At 35.9% G+C, this 27,542-nt stretch overlaps 1 long non-coding RNA gene across 1 annotated transcript in view; it reads right to left on the minus strand.

Annotated features, from left to right (window-relative positions):
• LOC147830624 (uncharacterized) overlaps window positions 1-27,542 on the minus strand; it is a 122,895-nt gene that overhangs the window by 9,996 nt on the left and 85,357 nt on the right. The window contains exon 2 of the long non-coding RNA XR_015448829.1: window positions 21,156-21,238. This is a non-coding gene — a long non-coding RNA (uncharacterized LOC147830624). The remainder of the gene's footprint in view (window positions 1-21,155; window positions 21,239-27,542) is intronic.

The following is a 27,542-nucleotide window of genomic DNA, read 5'->3' on the forward strand; positions in this document are numbered from 1 at the left end:
CTTCCAAGATTGAGCTATTATGAGTTTTGCTGCTATAAACATGGGTATGTATCACTGTGATATGATGTTCTTAACTCTTTTGGAAAGACACCTAGAAGGGGAATAGCTGGGTCAAGTGGAATTTCCACTTTTAGTTTTTTGAAGAATCTCCACATTGATTATACTAGTGATTGTACTAGTTTACATTCCCAGCAACAATGCAGAAGAGTTCCTTTTCCCCTGCAGCCTCATTGGTATTTGTTATTATTTGATTTTTTATGATTAGCTAAAACAACTCAAACCATAAAATTTCTTGTTCTTGTGATTGTTTTCTATATTTACAGGAAGTTGTTTACCAATGTATTTTTGTTTGAAGTGTAATTTTTCTTTCCTTTTTCTTTGCAAGCTCTCTTGCAATAAAAAAGTGGTTTTCTGCTAATGAATTAGATAAACCTTAATATTTTTATGCATTATGAGCTGTTTAACTTAATATTTAGATATTTAATGATTAGTTTTGTGAAATCATTAGCTCAACTAACATATATTTATGTTGCCTAGAAATACGTGGTTATAGTTCTGTGGAACAAATAATATTGTCAGTGTTCATCAGCTTGTAAAAATAGTGTGAGAGCTTAAACATTTAAATAAGTAATGAAATGAAAAATAAAATAATTCAGAATAATTTAATCATTTCCTAAGCATTTCATTTTTCATAATCTGTGACTGAAGAGATTTTTTTCTTTTAGTGGTAAAGATTGAACCCCAAGCCTTACATAAGCTAGGCAAGTGTTCTACCACTTACATATATCCCCAGCCTTATTAAAAAGATTTTAAGACATTCAGAATGTCTTCCACTACAGAAATGTAGCCAAATGGCTTCAGGAAAGAAATCATTAAAACTATAGAGAAGAGACCTACCATTCATATCATAAAGGTGAACTTCACTCAACTCATAACCCAGACAAATTCCTGTCTTAGTAGGTCTTATTATTGGCAAAAACTACGTTCCTTTAGAACAGAATGAAATATACTGTTCTCAACATATTGCCGAACTGCCCAGATACAACCTAGAAATAATGGCTGATTCTGATAATTCTTGTTGCTTGTTGGACTCATGGAGGACATTGCCTTGGACTCTAAGCCTTTAGCTGGACTTGTGTGGGACATTGCTGGGATCCAGGCCCTCAGCTGGATTCTTTGGGTCCCTAGTGTGCAGTTAATCTCTTGCACTCCTTTGCATTTGACTTTTTGGGTAATTATCATAAAATAATCCTATACACTATGTGTCCTGTAGTAAATGTATTCCCTTGCCAAAACCAGGACGACAACAGGGAGGGAAGAAGGGAGATAGAGGGAAGTAAAAAACCTTTTAGAAATACTGTAGGAATGCAGAAAACAAAAACTGCAATGAATAATTGAAACACTGCCTCCTAAAAACAAGTAGGCAAAGCTATGGAAGGGGAAAATGAGTCCAGCCAGTGGCCTAGAGCCCAAGGCAATGTCTCATGCTTGTCCCTATTGAGGATCTGCACCCTGAAGGCCCAAAGGCCAGTGGTGGAAGCCAGAAAACCTACACCAGTGAGAAGAAAGATTTGTGCCACCAAGCTGAGGGATCCACACTGGAGTCAGAAAGTGATGCTCATGGTGAAAAGCAGAGCTCCCCTGATGAAAACAGCAGCCATTCCCAGGGACAGCAAGGCTCTGAGCTCCTCCTCCGACAAGAACAGCCTAGTTTGCATCAGGAAAACCATCCACAGCAAGCTTCTAGAAAATCAACAGGCCAAGATCTTCCCCTCCAGTTCCTTTTTTATGGCTATTGGTAACAATCCTCAGGTGGATCCTCCATGCCCAGACCATGCTGATTCAGTTCAGCTAGGCGTTACAAGTTGACCGTAAGTTAATCCACTACACTCCCTTCCTTGCCCTCTGCCCCAAAAAAGGAGTAACATCTGATTCATGTTGTAACCATTTTTATAAATCAGGATTCATCTTTTATGTTGGTCCAAATAATCTTGGGCAAAGGGTTATGAAATGCAAAGAGATGTACTGAAGGACAAGGTCCTGCTCCAGTCATGCTCTTTGCTTTAGTATATAAGATTAGCCATCACAATAGTCATATTGGCTTGTCCCACATTTTTCCACCCAAAACATTCAACATAGTGCTGATTTGGCAGAGTAGAAGTACATGCTAGCAAATAATGATAGTAGTTCCATCAGTGGCCACTACTATATTTTGAACACAAATGGTTTCTAATTGCAGAATAAGAAAATATAACAGACATGACTCCAAAAGTAGCCAATTTAACATAAATGAACATTTCTATACTGAATAGGTATGAATAAGCTAAAAATCTAATTTATAATAGCATTCCCGTCTCTATTCCTTCCTATGCTAAACTATATGAGTTTCATTAAATCCAATGTTCTACTACTCCCTTGACTTTCAATCTCTTCCTCAGGTTCTAAAGTGCCAAAGTAAAAAAATACTATAAAGTAGACTTGTTGAAACTTATTAATAAAGCAGGTATAGGTTTAACTTAGAATAAATGAGTTTTATAAATTATTTCTGTCTAAATCCAACAAGGCTGATCTAAGCATTAACTCAAATTTCTATCAAATTAGAGCATCCTGCAGTTGAAGAACAACATCAGTTTGTTTTTGTTCCTATGTTTATGAGGGGGTTTTTTGCATTGTTTTTTCTTTTTTGTTGTTTTTGCTTTGTTTGGTTTGTTTTTTTTTTTGAGGGTCTTGCTATGTAGTTCAGGCTGGCCTTGAACTCACCATGTAGCCCAGGCTGGCCTCAAACTTGCAGTGATCCTCCTGCCTCAGCCTCCCAAATGCTGAGATTAGAGGCATGCACCACCACAGCTGGCATTCATGAGTTATTTGACTCCATATTTTTTAAATGATTTTAAGGAATGTTCAGGAATACTCCATGACTAATGAATCTAGAAATATATCTCATGGCTAAGGGACTTACAGTTCAACTCAACAATTACTTTTTAAATATAATGTTCAATGCTATGCTAAACATAAACATAATTATTCATAAAGAAATGGCTATATTTAAGTTACATCATGTCTTTCTGGTCTCAAATATCATTAAATCCTCACAACAACACAAGGAGGTATATATGGCCATCCCCAACTGGCAGGTACATAAAATTATAAAACAATTGAGTGGTGCTGCGGATGCCATACCAAGGTCACAAGTCGCGCGGAACACACTGGCAGCAATCCACTCGACCCCACCCCCCACCCCCCGCCCTGCTCCTCTGGCCCCTTCTCTGTACAGCCACCTGATTCCGCACTACAAAGACACAGAGGACACCGGACCACCAGACCACTGTACTGGGTAAGTTGGAGTCATCTTCACCTCCCATCAGGACCGGGACTATCTTCAGGGAAAGGGCAGCTGGAACCTGCAATACAACTCTGCAGAGTTCAACCCTACAGGAGGACAGGAAGCTCAACTTGGGACTTGCAGCCAGAAATCTGCCTGAATCTCATGGGTCTGTGACTAGCTTGCTGAGACCCACTGACTTACATCTGCACACTGCTATCCACATTGTATATTGTGACAGCAGAGATATACCCTGAAAGAGGCCCTTCATCTTCATTGTTATTTTTTATTCCCAAAATTAGTATTATTAGTTTTTTCTTTTTTCTCTTTTCTTTTGCTCCTCTTATCTTTAATGTTTTTTCCTACTCTTGGCAAATATTTGTTTTTCTCCTTTTATTCTTTTCTTTTCTTCTTTCTTTTCTCTTTCCTTTCTCTCTCTCTTACACTCACTCTCTTGCTCTCCCACATTGTTCATCTTCCCTTTTTGTCCCTGTTTTGGTCCTCATTCAGAGTTCTTCTTTATTTTCCTATTATTCTCTTTTTCCTTCTCACCTGTGTCCACTGGCCACACTGCTAACCTTCCCCTATCCTTCTTCCCATCTGTCCCTCCCTCTCCAACTTCTAACTCCCCATCCCAAAGGGTAAAGTTGTTATATTGAAGAGTTTATTCATTATATGTTGGGTTGGTCCTCAATCTTGATTTAATTCACACAGCTAAAGGTGATAGATTAATAACTACCACAAAATGTCATTTTCAAAGATGTATTTGATGCAATGGTGTTGCTGATTGTATCACTTGGGCTAAGGTGTTGGTATTGATCTAGTCAATGAACCTTCCTAGTATAAGGGAAATAAGATAGCCTTAGAGTCATTAGAGACTCAAAACTTAAAGACCAGCTATATCTGGAAGACACCTCTGAGAAGCAATCATTCCATAAGGGTTCTAATTACAAGCAACAAAGATACCTACAAGAAGCAATTTCAAACTATCAACCCAGGAATTAAACCAAAGACAGTACCAAAAACAAAAATGAGAAGACATTTAAGCAAGGCACAAACTCAGACTTCCACCCCACCAAGGGTAAATCCTGGGGGAAATGAGATGGAAAAGTCCCATAACCAACCACCTGGATACCCTAAACTGATAGCACAGGAAGTAACAAAACAGATGAATGAGGCTCTATAAAAATTCAAAGCAGAAATAATCTCCAAAATATTTACAGAGATGGTGAGCAGAGTGAAAGACATGATTAGAGGCTCTAGAACAGAAACAGATAAAAAAACTAGATGAGCTCAGAAACATGCTGGAAGCCATGAATACCCAGCATAAGAAAGAAATGGAAACCATGATCGCCCAAGATAAGAAAGAAATGGAATCCATGAAACAGATTCAAACAAATATTCAGGAGATCAAGAACTCCACTGAAAGTATCCACAGCAGATTAAGGGAATCTGAAGATAGAACATCAGATATAGAAGACAGGATCATGGCTAGAGACCATGAAAATAAAGATTTCTTAAAAATAGTAAGGGACCACGAGAAATCAATCCAACAACTGCTAGATGATGCAAAGAAGAATAACATAAGACTGATAGGAGTCCATGAAAAAAACAGGAGAAAGCACAATTGACATAAAAAAACTGTTCACAGAAGTAATAGTGGAAAACTTCCCAGACAGAGGTAGAGAATTGGACATACAGATAAGTGAGGCATATAGAACTCCAACTAACCATGATCAAAATAAATCTACATCTAGACATATCATAGTCAAGATCCCAGAAACCCAACAGAAGAACAAAATCCTACAAGCAGTTAGAGGAAAGAAACAAATCACCTACAAAGGAAAGCCCATCAGAATCACAGCACACTTCTCAACACAAACCCTCAAATCAAGGAGAGCCTGGAGTGAAGTATTTCAAGCCCTAAAAGAAAATAACCTCCAACCTAGACTGTTCCATCCTACAAAATTATCTTTCAAAATTGATGGGGAAATTAGATACTTCCACAACAAAGAACACCTGAGAAATTTCATGAACACCAAACCAGCACTACAAGCAATTCTAAACAATATCCTAGAAAAAAGCAATGAAGGTCACAACTCCATGAGGCCCAACAGAGGGAAGCCACCAGGCAAGGTAAGAAACTAAAGGGAAAGGGGGAAAAAATACGAAATAAAAGAGCCAACAAAAGTAAAACATCATGACAAGGATAAATCAATATCTACAAATTATAACCATCAATGTAAATGCCCTCAATTCACCAATCAAAAGAAATAGACTGGCAAAATGGATTAAGAAGCAAAATCCAACAATATGCTGTACACAAGAAACACATCTAATTCAAAAGGAAATTCATAGACTGAAAGTAAAAGGATGGAAAACAGTTCTCCAGGCCACAGGAACCCAGAAAAAAGCAGGGGTAGCAATCTTATTTGCAGACAAAGTAGATTTCAAACCAAAACTAATTAAGAGAGACAGAGATGGTCACTACATCCTTGTGAAAGGAATAATCCAAGAGGAAGAGATGATAATCATAAATATATATGCATCAAATATGAATGCCCCCAACTATACAAAACAAATATTAATGGACATGAAAAACCAAATAAGCACTAACACAATTGTAGTGGGGTACCTCAATACCCCACTATCACAAATAGACAGATCATCTATACAAAAAGGTAACAAGGAAATTCTAGAACTGAACCAAGCTATTGAACAAATGGACTTAATAGATGTTTACACAGTGTTCCACCCCACAAAATCAGAATACACATTCTTTTCAGCTGCACACAGGTCATTCTCCAGAATAGACCACATGCTAGCTCATAGGACATGTCTAAGTAAATGTAAAAGAACTGAAGTTACCCCCCTGTATATTATCAGACCATAGTGCAATAAAATTGGAGATCAATAACATAAGAAACCACAAAACCCCAACAAACACATGGAAACTGAATAACACCCTCTTGAACAAACAATGGGTCACAGAAGTAATTAAAGAAGAAATTAGACAGTTTCTACAAGTAAATGAAAATGCCAGTACAACATACAGGAATGTATGGGACACAATGAAAGCAGTTCTACGTGGGAAATTCATAGCAGTGAATGCCCGTATTAGGAAAACAGAGAAAACTCAGATAAATAACCTAATGCAGAACCTCAAGCTCCTAGAAAAAGAAGAGCATAATGAATCCAAAGCTTGTACAAGAGAGGAAATTATAAAGATCAGGGCAGAAATCAATGCAATGGAAACTAAGAGAACAATACAAAAAAATCAATGACTCAAAGAGTTGGTTTTTTGAGAGAATAAATAAAATCAATAAACTTTTAGCCAACCTTATCAAAAAAGGGAGAGAAAAGGCACAAATACATGCAATTAAGAATGAAAAAGGTGACATCACAATAGACCCAACAGAAATCCAGAGGATCACCAATACCTACTTCGAGAACATCTACTCCAATAAAATGGAAAACACAGAAGAAATGGCCAGATTCCTAGATACATACGAATTTCCAAAGTTAAATGAAGAAGACATAGAAATTCTAAACACCCCAACTACAATGAGTGAAATTGAAAATGTAATAAAATATTTAACAACAAAGAAAAGCCCAGGTCCTGATGGCTTCTCTGCTGAATTTTACAAGACATTTAAAGAAGAACTAATGCCATTACTTTTTAAACTGATCAAGGAAATTGAAAAGGAAGCAATACTTCCAAATTCATTCCTGGAAGCAAGTGTTACTTTGATTCCAAAAGCAGGGAAAGACCCAACCCAAAAAGAGAACTACAGGCCAATCTCCCTAATGAACATAGATGCAAAAATCCTCAACAAGATACTGGCAAACAGAATACAGAGGGTCATCAAGAAGATCATACACCCTGACCAAGTCAGATTTATCCCAAGAATGCAAGGATGATTCAACATTCATAAAATCAATAAATGTAATACACTATATTAACAGAGTCAGGGACAAAAACCATATGATCATTGCAATAGATGCAGAAAAGGCATTGGACAAAATACAACACCCATGCATGATAAAAACTCTACAGAAAATTGGAATAGAAGGTCTTTATCTCAACCTGATTAAGGCTATCTATGAAAAATCAACAGCCAACATCATACTAAATAGTCAAAAACTGAAAACTTTCATGCGAAAATCAGGAACAAGACAAGGATGCCCACTATCACCACTCCTGTTCAATATAGTTCTGGAAACATTAGCCACAGGAATTCGAAAAGAGAAAGAAATAAAAGGAATCAAGATAGGAAAAGAAGAAGTTAAACTGTCATTATTTGCTGACGATATGATACTTTACATAGAAGACCCAAAAAACTCTGCCAGAAGACTTCTAGACTTAATTGACAGATTCAGTAGAGTAGCTGGATACAAGGTCAACACTCAAAAAACAATAGCCTTCTTACTCACAAATAGACTCACTGAGAGAGAAATTAGGGAAATAATTCCTTTTACAATAGCATCCAAAAAAAATGAAATATCTAGGAATCAATCTACCAAAGGAAGCAAAAGACCTCTACACTGAAAACTACAGCACTCTGAAAAAAAGATCGAAGAGGATACAAGAAAATGGAAAGACATCCCTTGTTCCTGGGGAGGAAGAACCAATATAGTGAAAATGGCCATACTTCCAAAACTACTACATAGATTCAATGCAATGCCAATTGAAATTACTTCACAGAACTAGAGAATATATATACTTCACAGAAAAATATACTTCACAGAACTAGAGAAAACAATCCAAAAATTCATTTGGAACCATAAGAGACCTAGAATAGCTAAAGTAATTCTAAGCAAAAGAGACATGGCTGGGGTATCACAATCCCCAACTTGAAACTATACTACAAAGCTACTGTGATAAAATCAGCATGGTACTGGGAAAGAAACAGACCTGAGGATCAGTGGAATAGATTAGAAGATGCAGAAACAACTCCAGACATGCTCAGCCACCTCAAATTTGACAAAGGAGCCAACCACCATCATTGGAGGAAAGACAGCCTATTTAATAAATGGTGTTGGAAAAACTGGATTTCCACCTGCCAAAGATTAAAACTAGACCCACACCTATCACCATGCACTAAACTAAGACTGAAGTGGATTAAAGATATAAATATTAAGACAGAAACACTAAAGTTGCTGGAAGATAAGTTAGGTAGAACTCTTGAAGACATTGAAATAGGAAAAGACTTCATGGACAAAACCTCAGCAGCACGGGAACTAGCAGAAAGAATCAACAACTGGGATCTCATCTTATTAAAAAGCTTCTGCACTGCAAAAGAAACCACCAACAGAGCTAACACACAACCTACAATATGGGAAAAATTTTTTAGCAGCTGTACTTCAGACAAAGGACTACTATCTAGAATATATAAAGAATTGAACAAAATCAGACCCCCCAAATTAAAAGACCCAATTCAAAAATGGGCATCTGAAATGAACAGACATTTCTCAGACAAAGGAGTAAAAGCAGCAAATAAATATATGAAAAAATGTTCAACATCACTCTTCATGTGAGAGACGTAGATGAAAACAACACTGAGATTCCACCTCACCCCAGAAAGAATGGCTGCTATCAAGAAATCAACAAATAACAAATGCTGGCAGGGGTGTGGGGAGAAAGGAACCATTCTCCATTGCTGGTGGGAGTGCAGACTGGTGCAACCACTGTGGAAATCCATATGGAGATACCTCAAAGAACTAGGACTAGAGGTCCCATTTGACCCAGCTATTCCTCTGCTGGGTATCTTCCCCAAAGAACTAAAAGAATCATACCACAATGATATATGTGCACCCATGTTCATAGCGGCACAGTTTGTAATAGCTAAAGCTTGGAAACAGCCCAAGTGCCCATCAACTGGAAACTGGATAAAGAAAATGTGGTTTTTTAATAAAATGGTGTACTACTCAGCCATAAAGAATGAAAAACTAGAGTCATTTATAGCTAAATGGATGCATATCTAGGCCATATCTTAAGTGAAATAAATAGGACACACATGTGTAAATACTGAAGTTTCTCTAGTGTGAGAAACTGATAGTATAAACAAGGGTTAAAATGATTAAAATGAATAATTGATAATTTGAAATAGGAAAAAAGGTCCAAAGACGAAGGAGTGAAGGGAGGGGAAGGGGAAAGGAAAAGAGGAAAAGGAAAAACTATGAGAAAAGAAAAAAAAAATGGAAATGAAATCTATGTAAATAGGGAAGGGCAGAGGGCATGAAGGGCGCACAGGTAATGGGGAAAATAATAAGAACCAAGATACATCATGTACAGGTACAAACACCCAATGATAGATGCAAACGAATTGTATACCTAAAAGGTACCAATAAAAGAACTTAAAAAACCCAAAAAAACAACTGAGTTGTAGTGGTAAATTTGAACCCAACCCCAAAGCCTGCAAATTTAAAAATTAAATTATATTTTCTTTCTATCAGTATAGTCATGAGTTTACAATCTGTGATCTGAGGTCTAAATTTTTTAAATTATAATTTTAAAAGGCATTTTTATAATTTAGAAGTCAACACTGCGCCAAGAAGAACAGATAACTGGTTATAATGTGTAGATCATGATTTCAATCACTTTTGAAAGAAACCAGAACTCCTTGGAGAAATGGCATATTGAAGAACTGAGGCAAAGAATGTTTAAGATGAACCTGGAATATCTTGTTATACCAGAAAGAAAGTGAAAAAAAAAAACTCATGGGATTATTCACAGGAACACAAGAGTCACCTTGAAGAGGTTTCCACTGATAAGCATCAACACAATTCATGAATTCCTACTGATGTTTGTATTTTCTAACTTTACTTATTGTATAGATTGATGAGATTTTCTGTAATATTTCCATATATGCATAATTTGTGAATGGATCATGTCTATCTACCCTTCTTCTACCTTACTTCCCCAACTCCCACAGATACACTTCCTAGTACCTAGTAATCCCTCTTCTACTTTTAGGGGTCTATCTTTTCATTTCCACATGAGAGAAACACGCAATATGTGTCTTTTCGTATCTAGCTTTATTTTGCTTTCCATGACATCCTCTAGTTCTATCCATTTTCCTGAAAATGACAGGATTTCATATTTCTTTATGGCTGAATAATACCAGTGTGTGTGTGTGTGTGTGTGTGTGTGTGTGTGTAACATTTTCTTTCTCCATTCATATGTTGTTGATGGGCACGTAGGCTGACTGCACATCTTAGCTATCATGAATAATGTCTCAACAAACAACATGGCATAGAGATATCTCTTCAGGATGTTGACTTCACCTCCTTGATATATTTCCAGGAGTGAGATGGTTGGAGTGTATGATAATTCTATTTTTAGTTTTTTGAGGAACCTCCATATTGTTTTCCATAATGATTATGCTAACTTACATTCCTACCAACAATGTATAAGGTTTTTTCCTCTCCACATCTTTGTCAGTACTTGTTATTAGTTTTTTTGAATAGTCATTTTAACTAGGGCAAGATGGTAATCGCATTATAGTTTTGATATGTCTTTCCCTGATGGCAAATAATATTGAGCATTTTTGTATATTTATTAGCTATTTATATTTATTCTTTTGAGAAGTGCCTATTCAGATAATTTTTCTCATTGTTAATTTTATTACTTGCTTGTCTGTCAAGCTTTTTGAGTTCTTTATATATTCTAGATATTAACCTTGTTTCAGATGAATAGCTACCAAATATTTTCTTCCATTCTATGTGCTTGTGTGTGTATAAATAAATGGGAGAGAAGGAAAAGCTTTTCCTTATGGAAGAACACCAATTAATTAAAGGGAATATAAGAGTTAGAAAACTACCATTTGGCAAATATAATGATAATAGATTTAAGCAAGAATTATTAATATATGTTATACTTTGTGGGTGAAAGTTTGATAAGGAACAAGATATCTCCATCATCTCAAATTATCTACAAAATTCTTAGTACAAGGGAGAAAAAGTAACTCACAATGGAGAAACCTACCAGATACCACATAAATCAAATGATTAAAGTGAACATCAGCAGAAATGGAATGAAAAGGGATCATCAAATGCGTTCTAATATGATACACTGAGAAAGAAATATCACTTATGTGATAAAGAATACTTGCAAAAGATGTGATAAAGAATACTAGCAAAATATTCTTAACCTGAATATAATCATGAAAAAACATCAGAGAAATTCATATTGAAGGATATCCTTCAAAATATTTCCTGAATTCCTTAAAAAAGTCAAAGTCATGAAAGACAAAGACAGATAATTTCAGATAAAAAGATACTAAAAGACAAGAAAATACATGCAATATGTGATCTTGTAGTAGATTTGTTATCCAAACAAAATTTATTTCACATGTCATAAAGCCTGTTGCTGGGAAATCAGTGTAATATGAATTAGATTTTTAATTATAACAGTATTATATAATGTTAATTTCCCCAGTTGTTATTTTTCATAATATTATCGGGAAATACATACAGATATTTTATGGTACAGAGTTAAGAAGTCTCCAACTCAGTCTAAAATAGTTCAGAAAAATAGCATATATACTTAAATACATGAACATTATATACATATGTATAAATACACAGAGTGAGAAAGAGAAAATAAAAACAAAATATGGTAAAATATTACCACTTTGGATATCTGATAAGGAGCATACAAGAATTCTTTGTGATATTCTTGCAACTTTTCCCTGAGATTAAAATTATTTCAAAGTGAAAATTTATCAATAAATTGTACTATAAAGCCTCAGAAGATTCATTCAACATGGCTGAAAGGAGTCACGTTGATCTACTCAAGGAAAAATCAACTAAAAACACAGGTAATTGGAAGAAAGGGAGAAACAATATATCCTGATGCCAAAATCAATCTGAAATAAGAGAGCTGTAGATCAAATAAAACAGGCACGGGACATCAGCCCACAGGGCTACCAGCGCACCAAGCAAGAATCCCCATACTGGAGGGCCGGGGATTTAGCTCAGTGGTTCCACCGCCTGCCTCGCAAGCGGAAGGACCCGAGTTCGATCCCAAGTACCAAAAAAAAAAAAAAAAAAGAATCCCTGTACTGGGAAGTGCCCAAGAAACTGATTGACTGAAAAGGTGCGGATCACTCAAGCCACACAGGGTAGATTTTGGAAAGAAGGCCTCTCGTCTCCTTAGTCCTCCTCCGCACAATGGACACCGCAGCGGATTCCTCTGTCGCAGGCAAACACAGAGGCGGCGATCAGAACTCTGCTCCCCCCATGAGGGAAGGGCCGGCGCCCTCCACTCCTTTTTTTTTTTTCTTTCTCTGTCCTGAGCTCCAAAGTTGAGACTGCAGCGCAGTGGAAAGAAGTGAGTTGAGACCAGACCTCGGATTTTAACAACAGAAATTAACACCCTGGAGAGGAGATTAAAGATTGAGCAGAACCGAGCTGCACAGCAGCACCCCCCACCCTTCCCCGCTCAGCCCCGCCCTGCAACAAGCACATCATGGGCAGGATAGTGAAGTGCCAGTGGGGGCGAAACAAAGGAGGCTGTGCAAAGACGGAGTGACCAGTAGAGCCAACTATACACTTAACTGGGTGCAACCCGAGGCTGCCCCTGCCTGAGGGCGCCACAGCAACCCACGGTAAGGAGGCTTGGGTGGGCCAGAGAGAGACATCCAAAAAGCTGCTGGCTGAAGACTGGCCAAGCTCCCAATAAGATCAAACTTGAATCCAAACTTGGCAGGGATACACAACACAGTTCTGGGACACTACCTGCCTTGGACACTATCATAGAACTGTAAACTCCAGAGGAATTTTATTTTTTATTATTACTTTTTTTTTTTCCTTTCTTTGTTGGTTTTGTTTCCTCTTTTATTTTTTTAGGTTTTTATCTTTTTGTTTATCTTGTTCTACTCATCTTCTTTCTTTCTTTCCTCAGCTATCTTTTTTTGAGTTTATGATATTTTCATGTGAGTGAAAATCATCTCTTGTCTTTCTGGTTCACTTTGATATTTTGCTTTATTCTTCGTGCTCTCTCCTGCCCTCATACCTTGGGTTATCATCTGTTGTCCTCCAGTCTTGCCTCTACCACATTTCCCTTCATTTATCTCTCCATTTTTCCCCCTATCTCTTTTAAATACCTCCCCAAGGGCATAATCACCCCACTAAGAGGAAACTCACTGCATATAAACTCCTGGTTTATGTTGGATTGTGTTATATAACTGTAGCTCTTGCTTCTATGGTTAAAGGTACCAAATTAATAGGTACTACAATTAGTCAGTTTCTGGGCTGTGCTTGAGGCTATTGATATTGATAACTGTGTTAGTTTATCAAAGAAGTCCTACCTGTTATAATTAGTTGTTCTTCCTTGTATGACAACACTGACATTGCCTGGGGCCATAACCATCACCATAGCCCAGTACCAAAGGTCTGGGTGCTGAGCCATATAAACAGCAATTTCTGATCCTTAATAAACTGGGAAGGTAGGATCTGGGATAGACACAAAGACCAAGAACAACATACACACAGAAGACATGGCTGAGAAATAGACATTCCCTAGGGAAGCCTTGATACTAGTGTTACTAGTGATAAAACTATCTGCCATAAGAAATTTACAAGCATCAACACAGAAAACAAAATAAAAGAAATAGAAAATGAAAAGTTGCAGAAGCAAAATTCAATCCCAGACCTCCAGCTCACCTAGACCAAGTCTAGGAGACAACAGGATAGAGAAAATCAGAAGTCACCCACCTGAATTTTCCGAGATGATAGAAGCAGAAGTAAGAAAACAGATGTATGAGGTTATAGAGAAAATAATCTCTCAGGTAAAAAAAAAAAAGAAATGATCAAAATGAAAGATACACTCAATGAATCTAGAGTAGACACAGATAAAAAAAAAAATAGAGGAGCTTAGGAAAATGATGGAAACCATGAATGCCCAACATAGGAAAGAAAGGGAATTCATGAAGCAGATTCAAACAGATATTGAGGAGATTAAAAATTCCATTGAAAGTATATGCAATAGATTGAATGAAAGTGAGGACAGAATTTCTGAACTAGAAGACAGGAATGCAGTTAAAGATCATGAAAAAAAAGATATCTTAAAAATGGCAAGGGACCAGGAAAAATCAATCCAACAATTGCAAGATGATACAAAGAAGAACAGTATATGATTAATTGGAGTCTAAGAGCAAGTTGGAAATAGTGCAAATCCCATATAAAGCCTATTCAAAGAAATAATGGCAGGAACTTCCCAAACATGAAAAAAGAATTTGACACACAAATAAGTGAGACATATAGAACTCCAATGATCCATGACCAAACTAATCTAAACCAAGGCATATAATCAAGATCCCAGAACTTCAGCACAAAAATAGAATATTAAAAGCTATTAGAGAAAAGAAACAAAGCACCTATAAAGGAAAGCCCATCAGAATCACAACAGACTTCTCAACATAAACACTTAAATCAAGGAGAACTTGGAAGAAAGTATTTCAGGTTCTGAAAGAAAACAATCTGCAACCCGGACTGATGTACCCTGCAAAACTATCTTTCAAATTTGATGGAGAAATAAACTACTTTCATGACAAAGAATAATTAAAGAAATTCATGACCAGTAAACCAGCTCTACAAAATGTCCTGAACAATATTTTAGAAAGAGATAATGAAGACCACAGCTCCAAGAACACCAATAGAAAGAAGGCACCAGGCAGGGCAAGCCATTAAACAGAGGGAAAAGACAAGGAGCCAACAGCAGGAAAATAACATGACAAGGATAATACAATACATTTTAATTATAACCACCAATGTAAATGGTCTCAACAATCAAAAGAAACAAACTGGTAAAATGGATCAATAAATAAGATCCAACATTTTGCTACATACAGAAAACACACTGAACTCAAAAAGTAATTCATAGACTGAAAATCAAAGGATGAAAAACAATACTCAATGTGACAGGAAGCCAGAAAAAAGCAGGAGTAGCTATACTAATTGCAGATGAAGTGGATTCCAAGTCAAGACTGATTGAGACAAAGGTCACTACATCCTTGTAAGAGGAACAATCCAAGAGGAAGACATACCAATCATAAATATATATGCACCAAATACCAGTGCACGCAACTATGTAAAACAAATATTAACAGATATGAAAAATCAATAAGCACTAATAGAATTGTAGCAGGGGACCTGAAGACCCCACTATCACAAATAGACACATCAACTAGACAAAAAATGAACAAAGAAATATCAGAACTGAACCAAACCCATGAACAAATGTACTTAGTGGATGTCTTCAGAGTGTTGCACCCTACAACATCAGAATACACATTCTTCTCGGCTTCACATGGAAATTCTCCAAAATAGAACACATACTATAATAATAGCAATAAAAGAATCAATGAATCAAAGAGTTGGTTCATTGAAATATTAAATAAAATTGATAAACCCTTAGCCTTATCAAAAAAAGGAAAGAAAAGACTCAAATTTATGCAATTAAGAATGAAAAGGGTAAAATCACAATGGAACTTGTAGAAATCCAGAAGATCATCAATACCTACTTTGAGAACCCGTAGTCTAATAAGATGGAAAACACAGAAGAAATGGACAGATTCCTAGAGACATATGAATTACCAAAGCTGAATCAAGAAGATATAAAAAATTCTAAACAACTCAGTATTAGTCAATGAAATCAAAAATGTAATTTAAAAATTATCAACAAAGAAAAGCCCAGGTCCTGATGGTTTCACTGCTGAATTCTGCAAGAAATTTAGAGAAGATCTAATGTCACTGCTCTTCAAACTCTTCAACAAAATTGAAATGGAAGCAATGCTCCCAAAATCATTCCTGCAACCAATTATTACCCTGACACCAAAACCAAAGAAAGACCCAACCAAAAAGGAGAACTACAAGCCAATCTCCCTAATGAACATAGACACAAAAATCCTCAATAAGATACTGGCAAACAGAATGCAGCAAATCATCAAGAAGATTATACATCATGACCAAATAGGATTCATCCCGGGGATGCAGGGACACTTCAACATACACAAATCAATAAATGTAATATACTACATCACAAAGTCAAAGACAAAAAAAAAAATCACACAATTATTTCAATAGATGCAGAAAAAGCATTTGACAAAGTCCAACACCCATTCATGATTTTTTTAAAAAAAAAAAACTATAGAAAATGGGAATAGATGGTCTTTATTCCAATCTGATAAAAGCCATCTATGACAAACCAAGAGGCAACATCATTATCAAATGTTCAAAAACTGAAAGCTTTCCTTCTAAAATCATGAACAAGACAAGGGTGTCCACTGTCACAACTCCTATTGAATATACTTCTGGAAACATTAGCCAGAGGAATTAGAAAAGAGAAAGAAATAGAAGGAATAAAGATAGAAAAGGAAGAAGTTAAATTGTGGATGACATGATGCTTTACATAGATGACACCAAAAACTCCACCAAAAGACTTCTAGATTTAATAACCAAATTCAGTAGCATAGCTGGTTTCAAAGTGAACACTCAAAAATCAATAGCATTCCTGTACAAAAACAAAAAACTCACTGAGAAAGAAATTAATAAAATAATGCCCTTCATAATAGCATCAAAAAATGAAATACTTAGGAACCAATCTCACAAAGGAAGTAAAAGATCTTTAAAAAAAAAAAAAAAAAGATCTTTACATTGAAAATTACAGTACTCTGAAAAAGATCAAGGAGGATATCAGAAAATGGAAAGATAACACTTGCTTGTGAGTAGGAAGAACCAACATAGTGAAAGTGGCCATACTCCCAAAACTGTGATACAGATTTAATATAATTCCAATCAAAAGACCATTAGCATACCTCAAAGAACTACAGAAATCATTCCTAAAATTCATTTGGAATCAGAAGAGACCTAGAATAGCAAAAACAATTTTGGGCAACAAAGGCAAGGCAGGAGGGATCACAATCCTTAACTTAAAATTATACTTCAGAGCTTCTGTGATAAAAACAGCATGATACTGGCAAAAACAAACAAACAAACAAACAAAACAGTCCTGAAGATCAATGGAACAGATTAGAAGATGCAGAAAGAACCCCAAACACACTCAACCACCTCATCTTTCACAAAGGGGCCAAATACGGTCACTAAAAGAAAGCCCCTTTAATAAATGGTGCTGGAAAAACTGGCTTTCCACATGCCAAAGACTAAATCTAGACCCATGTCTCTCACATGCACTAAACTAAAATCAAAATGGATCAAAGATCTAAATATTAAAACAAAAACACTACATCTTCTGGAACTACTACATTTGCTAAGGTTTGAATAAGTGTCCCTAGGTAGAATGCTTGAGGACACAGGAGTAGGCAAAGACTTCATGAACAAAACCCAGACCACACTGGAAATACTACAAAGAACCAACAACTGGGACTTCATCTTATTAAAAAGCTTTTGCACAGCAAAAGAAATCACCAACAGAGTAAAGAGATAACCCACAGTGTGGGAAAAAATTTTATCCAGCAGTTCCTCAGACAAAGGACTAACATCTATAACATATAAAGAATTGAAAAAAATTAAAGACCTCAAAAATTTAAAGACACCATCCAAAAATGGGCATCTTAGATGAATACGCATTTCTCAGATGAAGAAGTGGAAACAGCAAATAAATACATGAAAAAATGTTCAACATCACTGGTCATTTGAGAGATGTAAATTAAAACAACATTGAGATTCCACCTCACTCCAGACAGAATGGCTATCATCAAGAAATCAGCCAATAACAAATGGTGGTGAGGCTGTGGGGAAAAAGAAACCCTTCTCCATTGTTGGTAGGAGTGTAAACTGGTACAGCCACAATGGAAATCAGTATAGAGGTTCCTCAAAAAACTAAAACTAGAGGTTGCATTTGACCTAGCTGTTCCTCTTCTAGGTATTTTCCTGAAAGAGTTAAAAGCATCATACCACAATGATATAGGCAAACCCATTTTTATAGCAGTACAACTTATAATAGCTAAATCAAGCTTTTATCAAGAAATCAACCAAAAACAAATGCTTGCAGTGTTGTGGGGTGGAGTGGGGGTGGGGGACCTTTCTCCACTGTTGGTGGGAGTGTAGACTGGTGCAACCACTGTGGAAATCAGTGTGGGGATTCCTCGAAAAACTAGGATTAGAAGTCCCATTTGACCCAGCTATTTCCCTTCTGGGTATCTTCCCAAAAGAATTAAAAGCATCATACCACAGTGATATGTGCACATCCATGTTTATTTTATAGCAGCACAGTTTGTAATAGCTAAATCTTAGAAATAACCCAAACGCCCATCAACTGATGAATGGATAAAAAAGATGTGGCTTTTTAAAATATAATGGAATACTCTTCAGCCATAAAGAACAATAAATTTGAGACATTTCTAGGTAAATGGATGCACCTTGAGAATATACTCTTAAGTGAAATAAATCAAACACATTTGTAAATATCACATTGTCTCCCTGGTGTGAAAAACTGAAAGTGTAAGTAAGGATAAAAAAGAATAATAGATATTGCAAAATAGGAAGAAATGTTCAAAGTAATACCAAGTGTGACATACTTTGTTAATAATTGAAATGTTTTATGCAAAACAAGAAGGTATGGTATTATTAGGAAATGAGCTGGGAGATAAATTAGCACATGAAAATATATTCTTTTAAGATCATGATATACAGTATATTTACCATCATTATTCTCTAATAATTTGTTCAAAAAAACTATTTTTTTCATAGAACAGCTTCTATATTTTCTTTACTAATATCTACTATGTTAGATTAAAATTAAAAATTTTTTAAAAAGAAACCAGAAAAAAAAGCCTCAGAATAAACTTACACTCTGTAAGTAAAGAAGCAAACAGGGAAGGTGAAATATAAGGTAATGTCCACAAAATTTAGTCTAACTAAATATTCTTTAAATTTCCAGTGGGCATAAGAAATTAAAATATTTTTTAGTGTTATGGTGTTTTTAAAAATTAACTCTTATATGTTTGAGATACATACTGAAATATTCACAGATAATATGACATTAAAATAAACTAGTGAGAAGATACAGGTGTGGGGTTATAGATGAAAGAAAGATAGGCCATGTGTTGATACTTGGTTAAGCCGGGTGATGAATATGAAGGTGAATTATTCTAGCCTCTTGTTTTGTATGATGTCCATAATAAAAAAACTTTTTCGGTCCAGTGCTAGGCAATGAACCCAGGACCTTTGCAATGAGTTACATCCCCAGCCCTTTGAAAATTTTTTAAATTTTGAGACAGGGTCTCTGTAAGTTGCTGAATTGCTAAGGCTAGTTTTGAACTTGCAATCCTCCTGCCTCAGCCTCTCAGAGTGCTGGGGTTACAGGCAAGTGCCACCATGCCTACTATAATAAAATGTTTTTAAACAATCAATCCCATATTAAAAATATAACAGTCAAACCTTACTGCCACTCTTGCCATTTACAGTTTTATTTCAACTCATGCCTTAGAGATAACCATTTTATTAGTTGCTTATTTACCTTTCTAGCTTCTTTATAAAAAAATACAAGGAAATACAAACATATATTCTTATTTCTCTCCTCTTCTTATAAAAGGTAAAAAAGATATGCATTGCTGCTATGGTTTGAATAAGTGTCCTCCATGGTCCACGGGTTAAAGGATTTGTCACCAGCCTATGGCACTACTAGGAGGTGGTGGAACCTTTAAGTAGTGAGGCCTAGTTAGAACTCTCCTAGTCATATTTCCTTTAAGACAATACTGAGATTCTGGTCCCTCCTCTTTCTCTCTTTTCTTTACTTCCCATCTGCCATGAGGTGAGCAGCTTTCTCTGTCACACTCTCATCCTTATGTACTACCTTCCCACAGGCCCAGAAATGACAGGGCCTGATAATCATAGCCTGAAACCTCTAAACTGTGAGTCAAAATAAACCTTTTCTTTTTATAAACTGATTTACCTCAGATATTTGTTATAGCAATGGACACCTGACTAACATAGTTGCTCTATACTGTTTGCCTGCTCCTGCACCCAGTTTCATATATTCTGGGTATCTTTCCATTCCAGTTTATAGAGATTCCTTTTTAAAATGTGTATTTGGATGTTCTGTGTTTTATTAAACCAATCCCTTATCACTAGACCTTTGACTTATTTTCAATCTTGTATTCCTCCAACAATGCTACAGTAAGAAAACTTGTATATTTCTGTAATTTTGTACTTGAATAAGTTTACTTCTAGGACAACTTAGCAGAAAGGGAATTGGTGGGATTTTACCAGGTTCTTCTTCCTTCATCTACTGACATATGAGTCTCTCTTTCCCCACAGCCTTCCCCACAGAGTGAATCATTAAACTTTTGTGTTTTTATCCATCTAATAGGTGAGAAATTGTGTCTCAGTATCTTTTCACTTGGATTTTTTCTTGTTATGGGCAATATGACTGTTATTTCTCTTACCTCTTGTATCACAGGATGATGAATCTCTCCTGATTCATAAGTCTCCAAAAGGAAGATATGACTCAGGGTCCTTCTATTACATCTAGAAACTTACTTCTTGAAGCAATCTCTCTTCCCTCATTCAAAGATTTCTCTTTATTTTTTGACTAGATGTTACATCCAAATAATATGGGATAAAGAACAGAGCATGAAAAAATCTCTTTCATATGCTGTGCCTGAACACCATCTACCCCGAGTGAACCACTACTTTTAGTTTCTTCTGATGTATTGCACTGACAGATACAGAATAAATTTATATACTCCATTATATAAGTGTATTCAAATAGCAACATCCTGTTCAGTTTAGGTAATGCTAGCTGTTACAATAACTGAACCCTAAAACCTCAGTGGTTTAGAGTAATGAAAGCTTAATTTGCACTCACATGGCAATCCAGTGTTTGATGGGTAGATTTCTATGTGACTTGAGGGGCTTGAGTTCTGCCATAGCTCAGGACTTCAGAGTTCACTTTAGCAGCAGATGGGGGGGAAAGAGAGAAGAAAAGACATAATTATTTCTTACTCACCTTGGCCAGAGGTCATCAGATCCCTTTGCATATGTTCCACAGAAAATAACAGTCCTTTTAGTGCAAGGGAGGCTGGGAAATTTACTCCCTGACTAGCATTTATTCAATTTTATGAAGGGGTAACATAAATCTTTGGAGAGTAGATAGATAGCCCTTCTTCACACTGTACATTTTATCTCAGAGATGTTTCTAATAGTTTATATCAAACTAATCCATACTAAAGCCTTTTTAACAACTGATAATATAGGCATGTCTGCCTGAACTATGAAGTCAAGGCTTTCATCTACGCACAACTACTACACACACAGACAATCCGGCTCAGGCACTCTGAAAACCTCAGTTTGTACAAAATCAGGTAGCTGAGAAATAACCTTGAAGAAAAAGAGCTTTCAGACTTGGAAATGAAGCCAGCTCCCCTTTCTCCTGGTGTTCTTTGCACTGAATACAAGTCCTATAGCTGATAGCAGCAGATTTCTTCCCCTCTTGCAGCCCAAGAATTGAATTTTACCCATTCCCTTCCTCCCCACAAATTTGCCCTCATCTTTTTGCTTGTAGTTGTGGACTTAGCAGACTTGGAGGGTTTCCTCTCAAGCCAATCTGCCATTGTACACAGCAGTCTGGAAGGTTAGGAGTACTTTAAAACAAAACAAAATTTGGAAAATCTTTTAACCTCTCAACCAGTGATTGATGTGATTGGTGTAGAACTGACCCATCCTTGAGCAGAATAACTTTTAAGCATCTGTTTTCCACTGCCTCCCAAGAACATAAGCACAGGAACCCCTAATTTGGTATTTTACTCTTTACTGACTACTAGTTGCCCATTTCTCCATTCTTCTCACAGAATTTCTTGGGGTTGATTACTCTCAAAATGACTTGTACTCAAATCTTTGTCTCAGGCTCTATTCTTGGGGATTTAAACACCTTCTTCTCAGCTCCCAGTTTGTAGAACCCACACCAGTGAGGGCTAGGTGGAGGTCACTAGGTAGCGTTCAAGCTGCAGTCATTTTTAGTGAATAAAAGGCACAGCGCAAAAAGCACTCGCAATTACTGATACTTGAAGCAAAACATTAACATATTGGAAAAAAGTCACACACTGGAATCTCCATAACTTCTGCATTATAATGATAAGACTTCTCTACTTAGAAATTCTGTATAAAATTATATCACATTTCTTTAAATAGTCTTTCCTGTTAGACATTTATCTCATTTGCACTCTTGGTACTTATACGCCATGTTGCCCAGGCTCCTCTTGTACATAGAACTTTTACAATATGGATATGTCTATCCTTGGGATAAATTCCAAAAAGCAAAGTTAGTTACTGGGTCAGAAAGCACCTGTGTAGCTTTCTGACCCAGTAACTTAAAGAACTACTAACAAATCATTTTTTTAAAGTTTTATCAACTTTGACTCCCACTTGGCAATGTATGAGAGTGTCTTCCTTACCACTGATAACACTGCCAACATCCTCCCCTTCGCCCATCGGGTGAGTGAAAAATAGTATTTTTAAATTCTCTTCAAAGACAAATTAAGGATCTCTTCAGAATTTTAGGAGTCGCTATATTCATCACTTGTTTGTTTATATTTTATCAGGTTGTTGGTATTCCTCTTACTGATTTTTAGGAGCTCCTTACATATCAGTTTCTTTTATCTGTAATATAGGACAGTAGGGCCGGGGATTTAGCCCAGTTGCACCATGCCTGCCTTGCAAGTGCAAGGTCCTGAGTTCAATCTCCAGTAGCAAAAAACAAAACAAAACAAAACAAAAACTAGTGGACTATAGGACTATAAATATGCTTCTACAGTTTATAGTTAGCCTTTTTTAGTATGTTTATGGTGAGTTTTTTTAACCGTGGAATTTTTTTTAATTTAGTCTATTTTTTTCACTATGACTTTTGATGTTTGTGTCCTACTTAGAAAAAACTTCCCGGCTTTATAATAAACAATTATAATTCTCCCAGGGTTTAATTTAAGAGTAAACCTTTTCCATTTGAAATTTTTGTTGTAAGGTATGAGAATCCAACATTTGTGTGTACAGAGGGGGCTGGAGAGTTGTCATGTGATCACTTATTACTATTTGATTTTTCCCACACTGATTCACATCACCTTTATTATATATGAGCTTTCCATATGTTTTTGAGTCTACTTTTACATTTTCTATTCAATCAATTAGCTTATTCACACATTCTTACCACACTATTTAAATCAACATGGCTTTATATACTATTTTAATATCTGGACAGGACCAGTCTCTGTTTATCATGCTACTTTTTAAAAATTTGGTTATTCTTTCTTATTTATTGCTTCATATAAACAATGAAGTACTTTGAGCAAACTTACTTAGAAAAATATCTACACATCTCTCTTACTATCTTCTTTAGCCTACTCTTACATAATAACATACTAACAGTTCTACTTCCCTTCATACTGAAACTTTAATCCCTTGGAAGATTAATTCTATGCTCATTAAATAGGAAACTAATCAAGAATATCTTAATTTCTGAAACCTTGCTCAGATCTCTCTTGTCTTTTTGAAGTTTTAGACATAGTTAACTATTTGCTCCTCCTGAAATTCTCTCCTTTTCTTGCTTCCATATCTGCTTCATTTAGGTACTCTGCATTCCTCTCTCATCACTTTTCCCCTCTTTCTTCTCAGAAAACATAACTCAAAAACATTCTGTGTTAAAATAGCTGTCTTATGTGGATCAATGGAACAGAATAGAAGATGCAGAAACAACCCCAGACACTTTCAGCCACCTGATCTTTGACAAAAGGGCCAAAAACATACACTGGAGGAAAGATATCCTCTTTAGCAGGTGGTGCTGGGAAAAGTGGCTATCCACATGCAGAAGACTAGTCCTAGACCCATATCTCTCACCATGTACTAAAATAAAATCATAATGGATCATTTAAATTTAAATATTAAAACAAAATATAAAATATTAAATATTAAAACAGAAACATTTAACCTACTGGAAGATAAAATAGGTAAAACTCCTGAAGTCATAGGTGTAGGCAAGGACTTTCTAAACAGAACTACAATTGCACAAGAAATTAAGCAAGAGTCAACAAATAGGATTATATCAAATTAAAAACTTCTGTACAGCAAAGGAAACATCCAACAGAGTGAGGAGACAAATTACAGAATGGGGAAAAAATTGCCAGCTGCATCCTGAATAAAGGACTAATACCTAGAATATATAAAGAACCCAAAAAATAGAATTCCTCCAAAATAAAGACCCAATAAAAAAAAATGGGCACCTTTCCCCTTCCCCTCACACTTCCCCTACCCCTTTGGACCTTTCTTCCTATTTCAAATTATCAATTTTTCATTTTAAATGTTTTAATACTTATTTACACTTTCAGTTTCTCACACCAGAGAAACTATTCGGTATTTACACATGTGTGTCCTATTTATTTCACTTAAGAGTATGGCCTCAATATGCATCCATTTAGTTATAAATGTCTCTAGTTTCTCATTCTTTATGGCTGAGTAGTATTTGGTTTTATAAAAAAGCCACATCGTCTTTATCCAGTTTCCAGTGGATGGGCACTTGGGCTGTTTCCCAAGCTTTAGCTATTACGAACTGTGCTGCTATAAACATGAGTGCACATATATCACTGTTGAGGGTAAGGGGAAAGGAAAGAAGGGAAAGGAAAAATTGTGAGAAAAGAAAAAAAATGGAAATGAAGTCTATGAAAATAGGGAAGGGTGGAGGGAGTGAAGGGTGCACAGGTAATGGGGAAAAAATAAGAACCAATATACATCATGTACAGGTACAAGCACCCAATGACAAATGTAAACATATTGTATACCTAAAATGTACCAATAAAAGAATTTAAGCAAAAAAAAAGGGCACCTGAACTGAATAGACACTTCTCAGAAGAAGAAATATAAATGACCAATAAATACATGAAAAATTGTTCAATTGCACTGGAAATTATTAAAAAAACACTGAGATTTCACCTTACTCCACAAAGAGTAGCAATCATCAAGAAATCAAATAATAACAAATGCTGGTGAGTTTGTGGTGAAAAAGGAGCCCTCCAACATTGCTAGTGGAAATGTAAACTAGTACAACCATTATGGAAATTAGTATGGTGATTTCTCAAAAAACTAAAACTATAAATTCCATTTGACCCAGCTATTTTTCTCCTATAGGTGTCTGCCCCAAAGAGTTAAAGACATCATATTACAGTGATACATCCATACCAGTGTTTATAGCACCATAATTCATAATAACTAAATCTTGGAGACAACCTACATGCCTATCAACAGATGAATGGATAAAGAAAATGTTTATCTATGCATAATGGATACTACTCAGGTATAAAGGGGATAAATTTGAGACATTGGTAGGAAAATGGATGCACCTTGAAAACAATTTTAAGTGAAATAAATCAGATACACAAGCTTAAATACCATGTTTTTTCTCATATGAAAAACCCAAAGCACATATAAAATAAAGAGCAAAATAAAAGACTGATAAAAGGAAACAAGGAGATAGATATTTTGTGAATGGGAAGGGACCAAGAGACCAAAGGGGTGGGAAATGGGGAAGGGGACTAAAAAGATTTAAGATGTATAAAGTATATGTACCAATTGCCCACAATGAATGTAGTCATTATGTGCAGCAAACATGAACTAAAAAATAATAATAAGGGGAGGGGATCTAGAGATGGAGGGAGGGAGGAGGATGGGGAGGTGATGGGGAATAAAAGTAATTAAGATATATTAAGTACATGTACCTACTCCCTAAGATGCATATAAACATCATAGACTACAAACACATACTAATAAAAAAGTGATATATATGTGTATATATATCTAAACACACAATGGAGTATTACTCAGCATAAAGATGGTTAAATTTCAGTCATTTATAGGAAAATGGTTGAATCTGGAGACTATAATGCTAAATGAAATAAATCAGACACAGAAGTATAAAAAAATAAACTAGGTGTCTTGGGGACACTATTTACACACACACAATTATTTATAGGAAACAATGAATGAATGAACACTAATTCTAAATTTCCAAATTCCTGCTGAAACTTTCTCCAGAGAGACCCACTAGTCATCAATACATTAACATATAAAATGCATGCACAATAGGGGAAATAGTTCCACTGAATCCTAGGTCAAACCATACATGGAACACTGAAGCTTATTCTGGCCCCCACATGTAGATAGGCCATGACAAGGTGCAGTGAAAAAGAAGGGAAACAAATTGAGTGTGTAGTGCATGCCTGTAATTCCAGCACTCAAAGAGGCTGAAGCAGGAGGGTGGCAAGTTTGAGGCCAGCAGGGGCAACTTTGGGACTTAGCAAGACTCTATCTCAAAGAAAAATAAAGATAAAAAAAGGGTTAAAATGTAGCTCAGTGCAAAAGCTTTGATGAATTCAATTCTGATTAGAAAATAAAAAGAAAAGAAGGAAGGAAGGAATAAGATGGTAAATGATACAAAATCCAGATTACACGAGGAAATGCTGGAGTAGTCATCAGAAAAGCACAAACATGTAAAGAGCACAATGTGCGTGGGGAGATGGAAAAGAGGGAGGAAGTTATGGCACTGTTCAGTTACTTCATAGAACACAAGTATATTGATTGTCAAGTTTCAGAGAAACATTTCAAGAAGAATTTCATAACAATTAGAATTGCACCAATAATGAAATAATGGGAAGATTCTTAATGTAGTGATTTCCCTCTCAGTAACATCTCTGAACTTTGATTTTCTCATCTATAAAACATAATTACTAGGCACCCACCTTTGACCATTTATGAATACTAAAAAGGATAAGTGTGTTGGCTACTCCACATAGTAACTGGTACTTAACAGACATTCCAGTATTTAATCTCTTGAAAGTAAATGACAATCTTTAAGGATGATATAATTTCATCTTTGAAATAGAAGCAAATTCTTCCCAATTCTAATTTTTTATGGTATATAACTGAATGCATTGCACTTTAAACTGGCCCAACTCTTGCTGTCTTCTTATAGACTCCAACATCTCAGTCCTTTTACTTCCTGAATTTTCATCATTCTCCAACTCCATTCAGTTACCACATCTCCCATTCCAGTCATCTGGCTCTTCTTTTGTACTCTTAAACCTTCCTTTCTGCATCACTATGTCATTATCATAATGAAAACTGTCAAAGCCTAACCTGTAGCAATACCCTGTGAATGAGTCTCTCAGCCTTTCATCCATCTTATCTATTCTATTTTGTCAAATGAAACTTCCTGATC

The sequence above is a fragment of the Heterocephalus glaber genome, unplaced genomic scaffold, assembly GCF_053883595.1.
Source record: "Heterocephalus glaber isolate CG9 unplaced genomic scaffold, H.glaber_assembly_v1.0 deba00000071, whole genome shotgun sequence".
NCBI lineage: Eukaryota > Metazoa > Chordata > Mammalia > Rodentia > Bathyergidae > Heterocephalus > Heterocephalus glaber.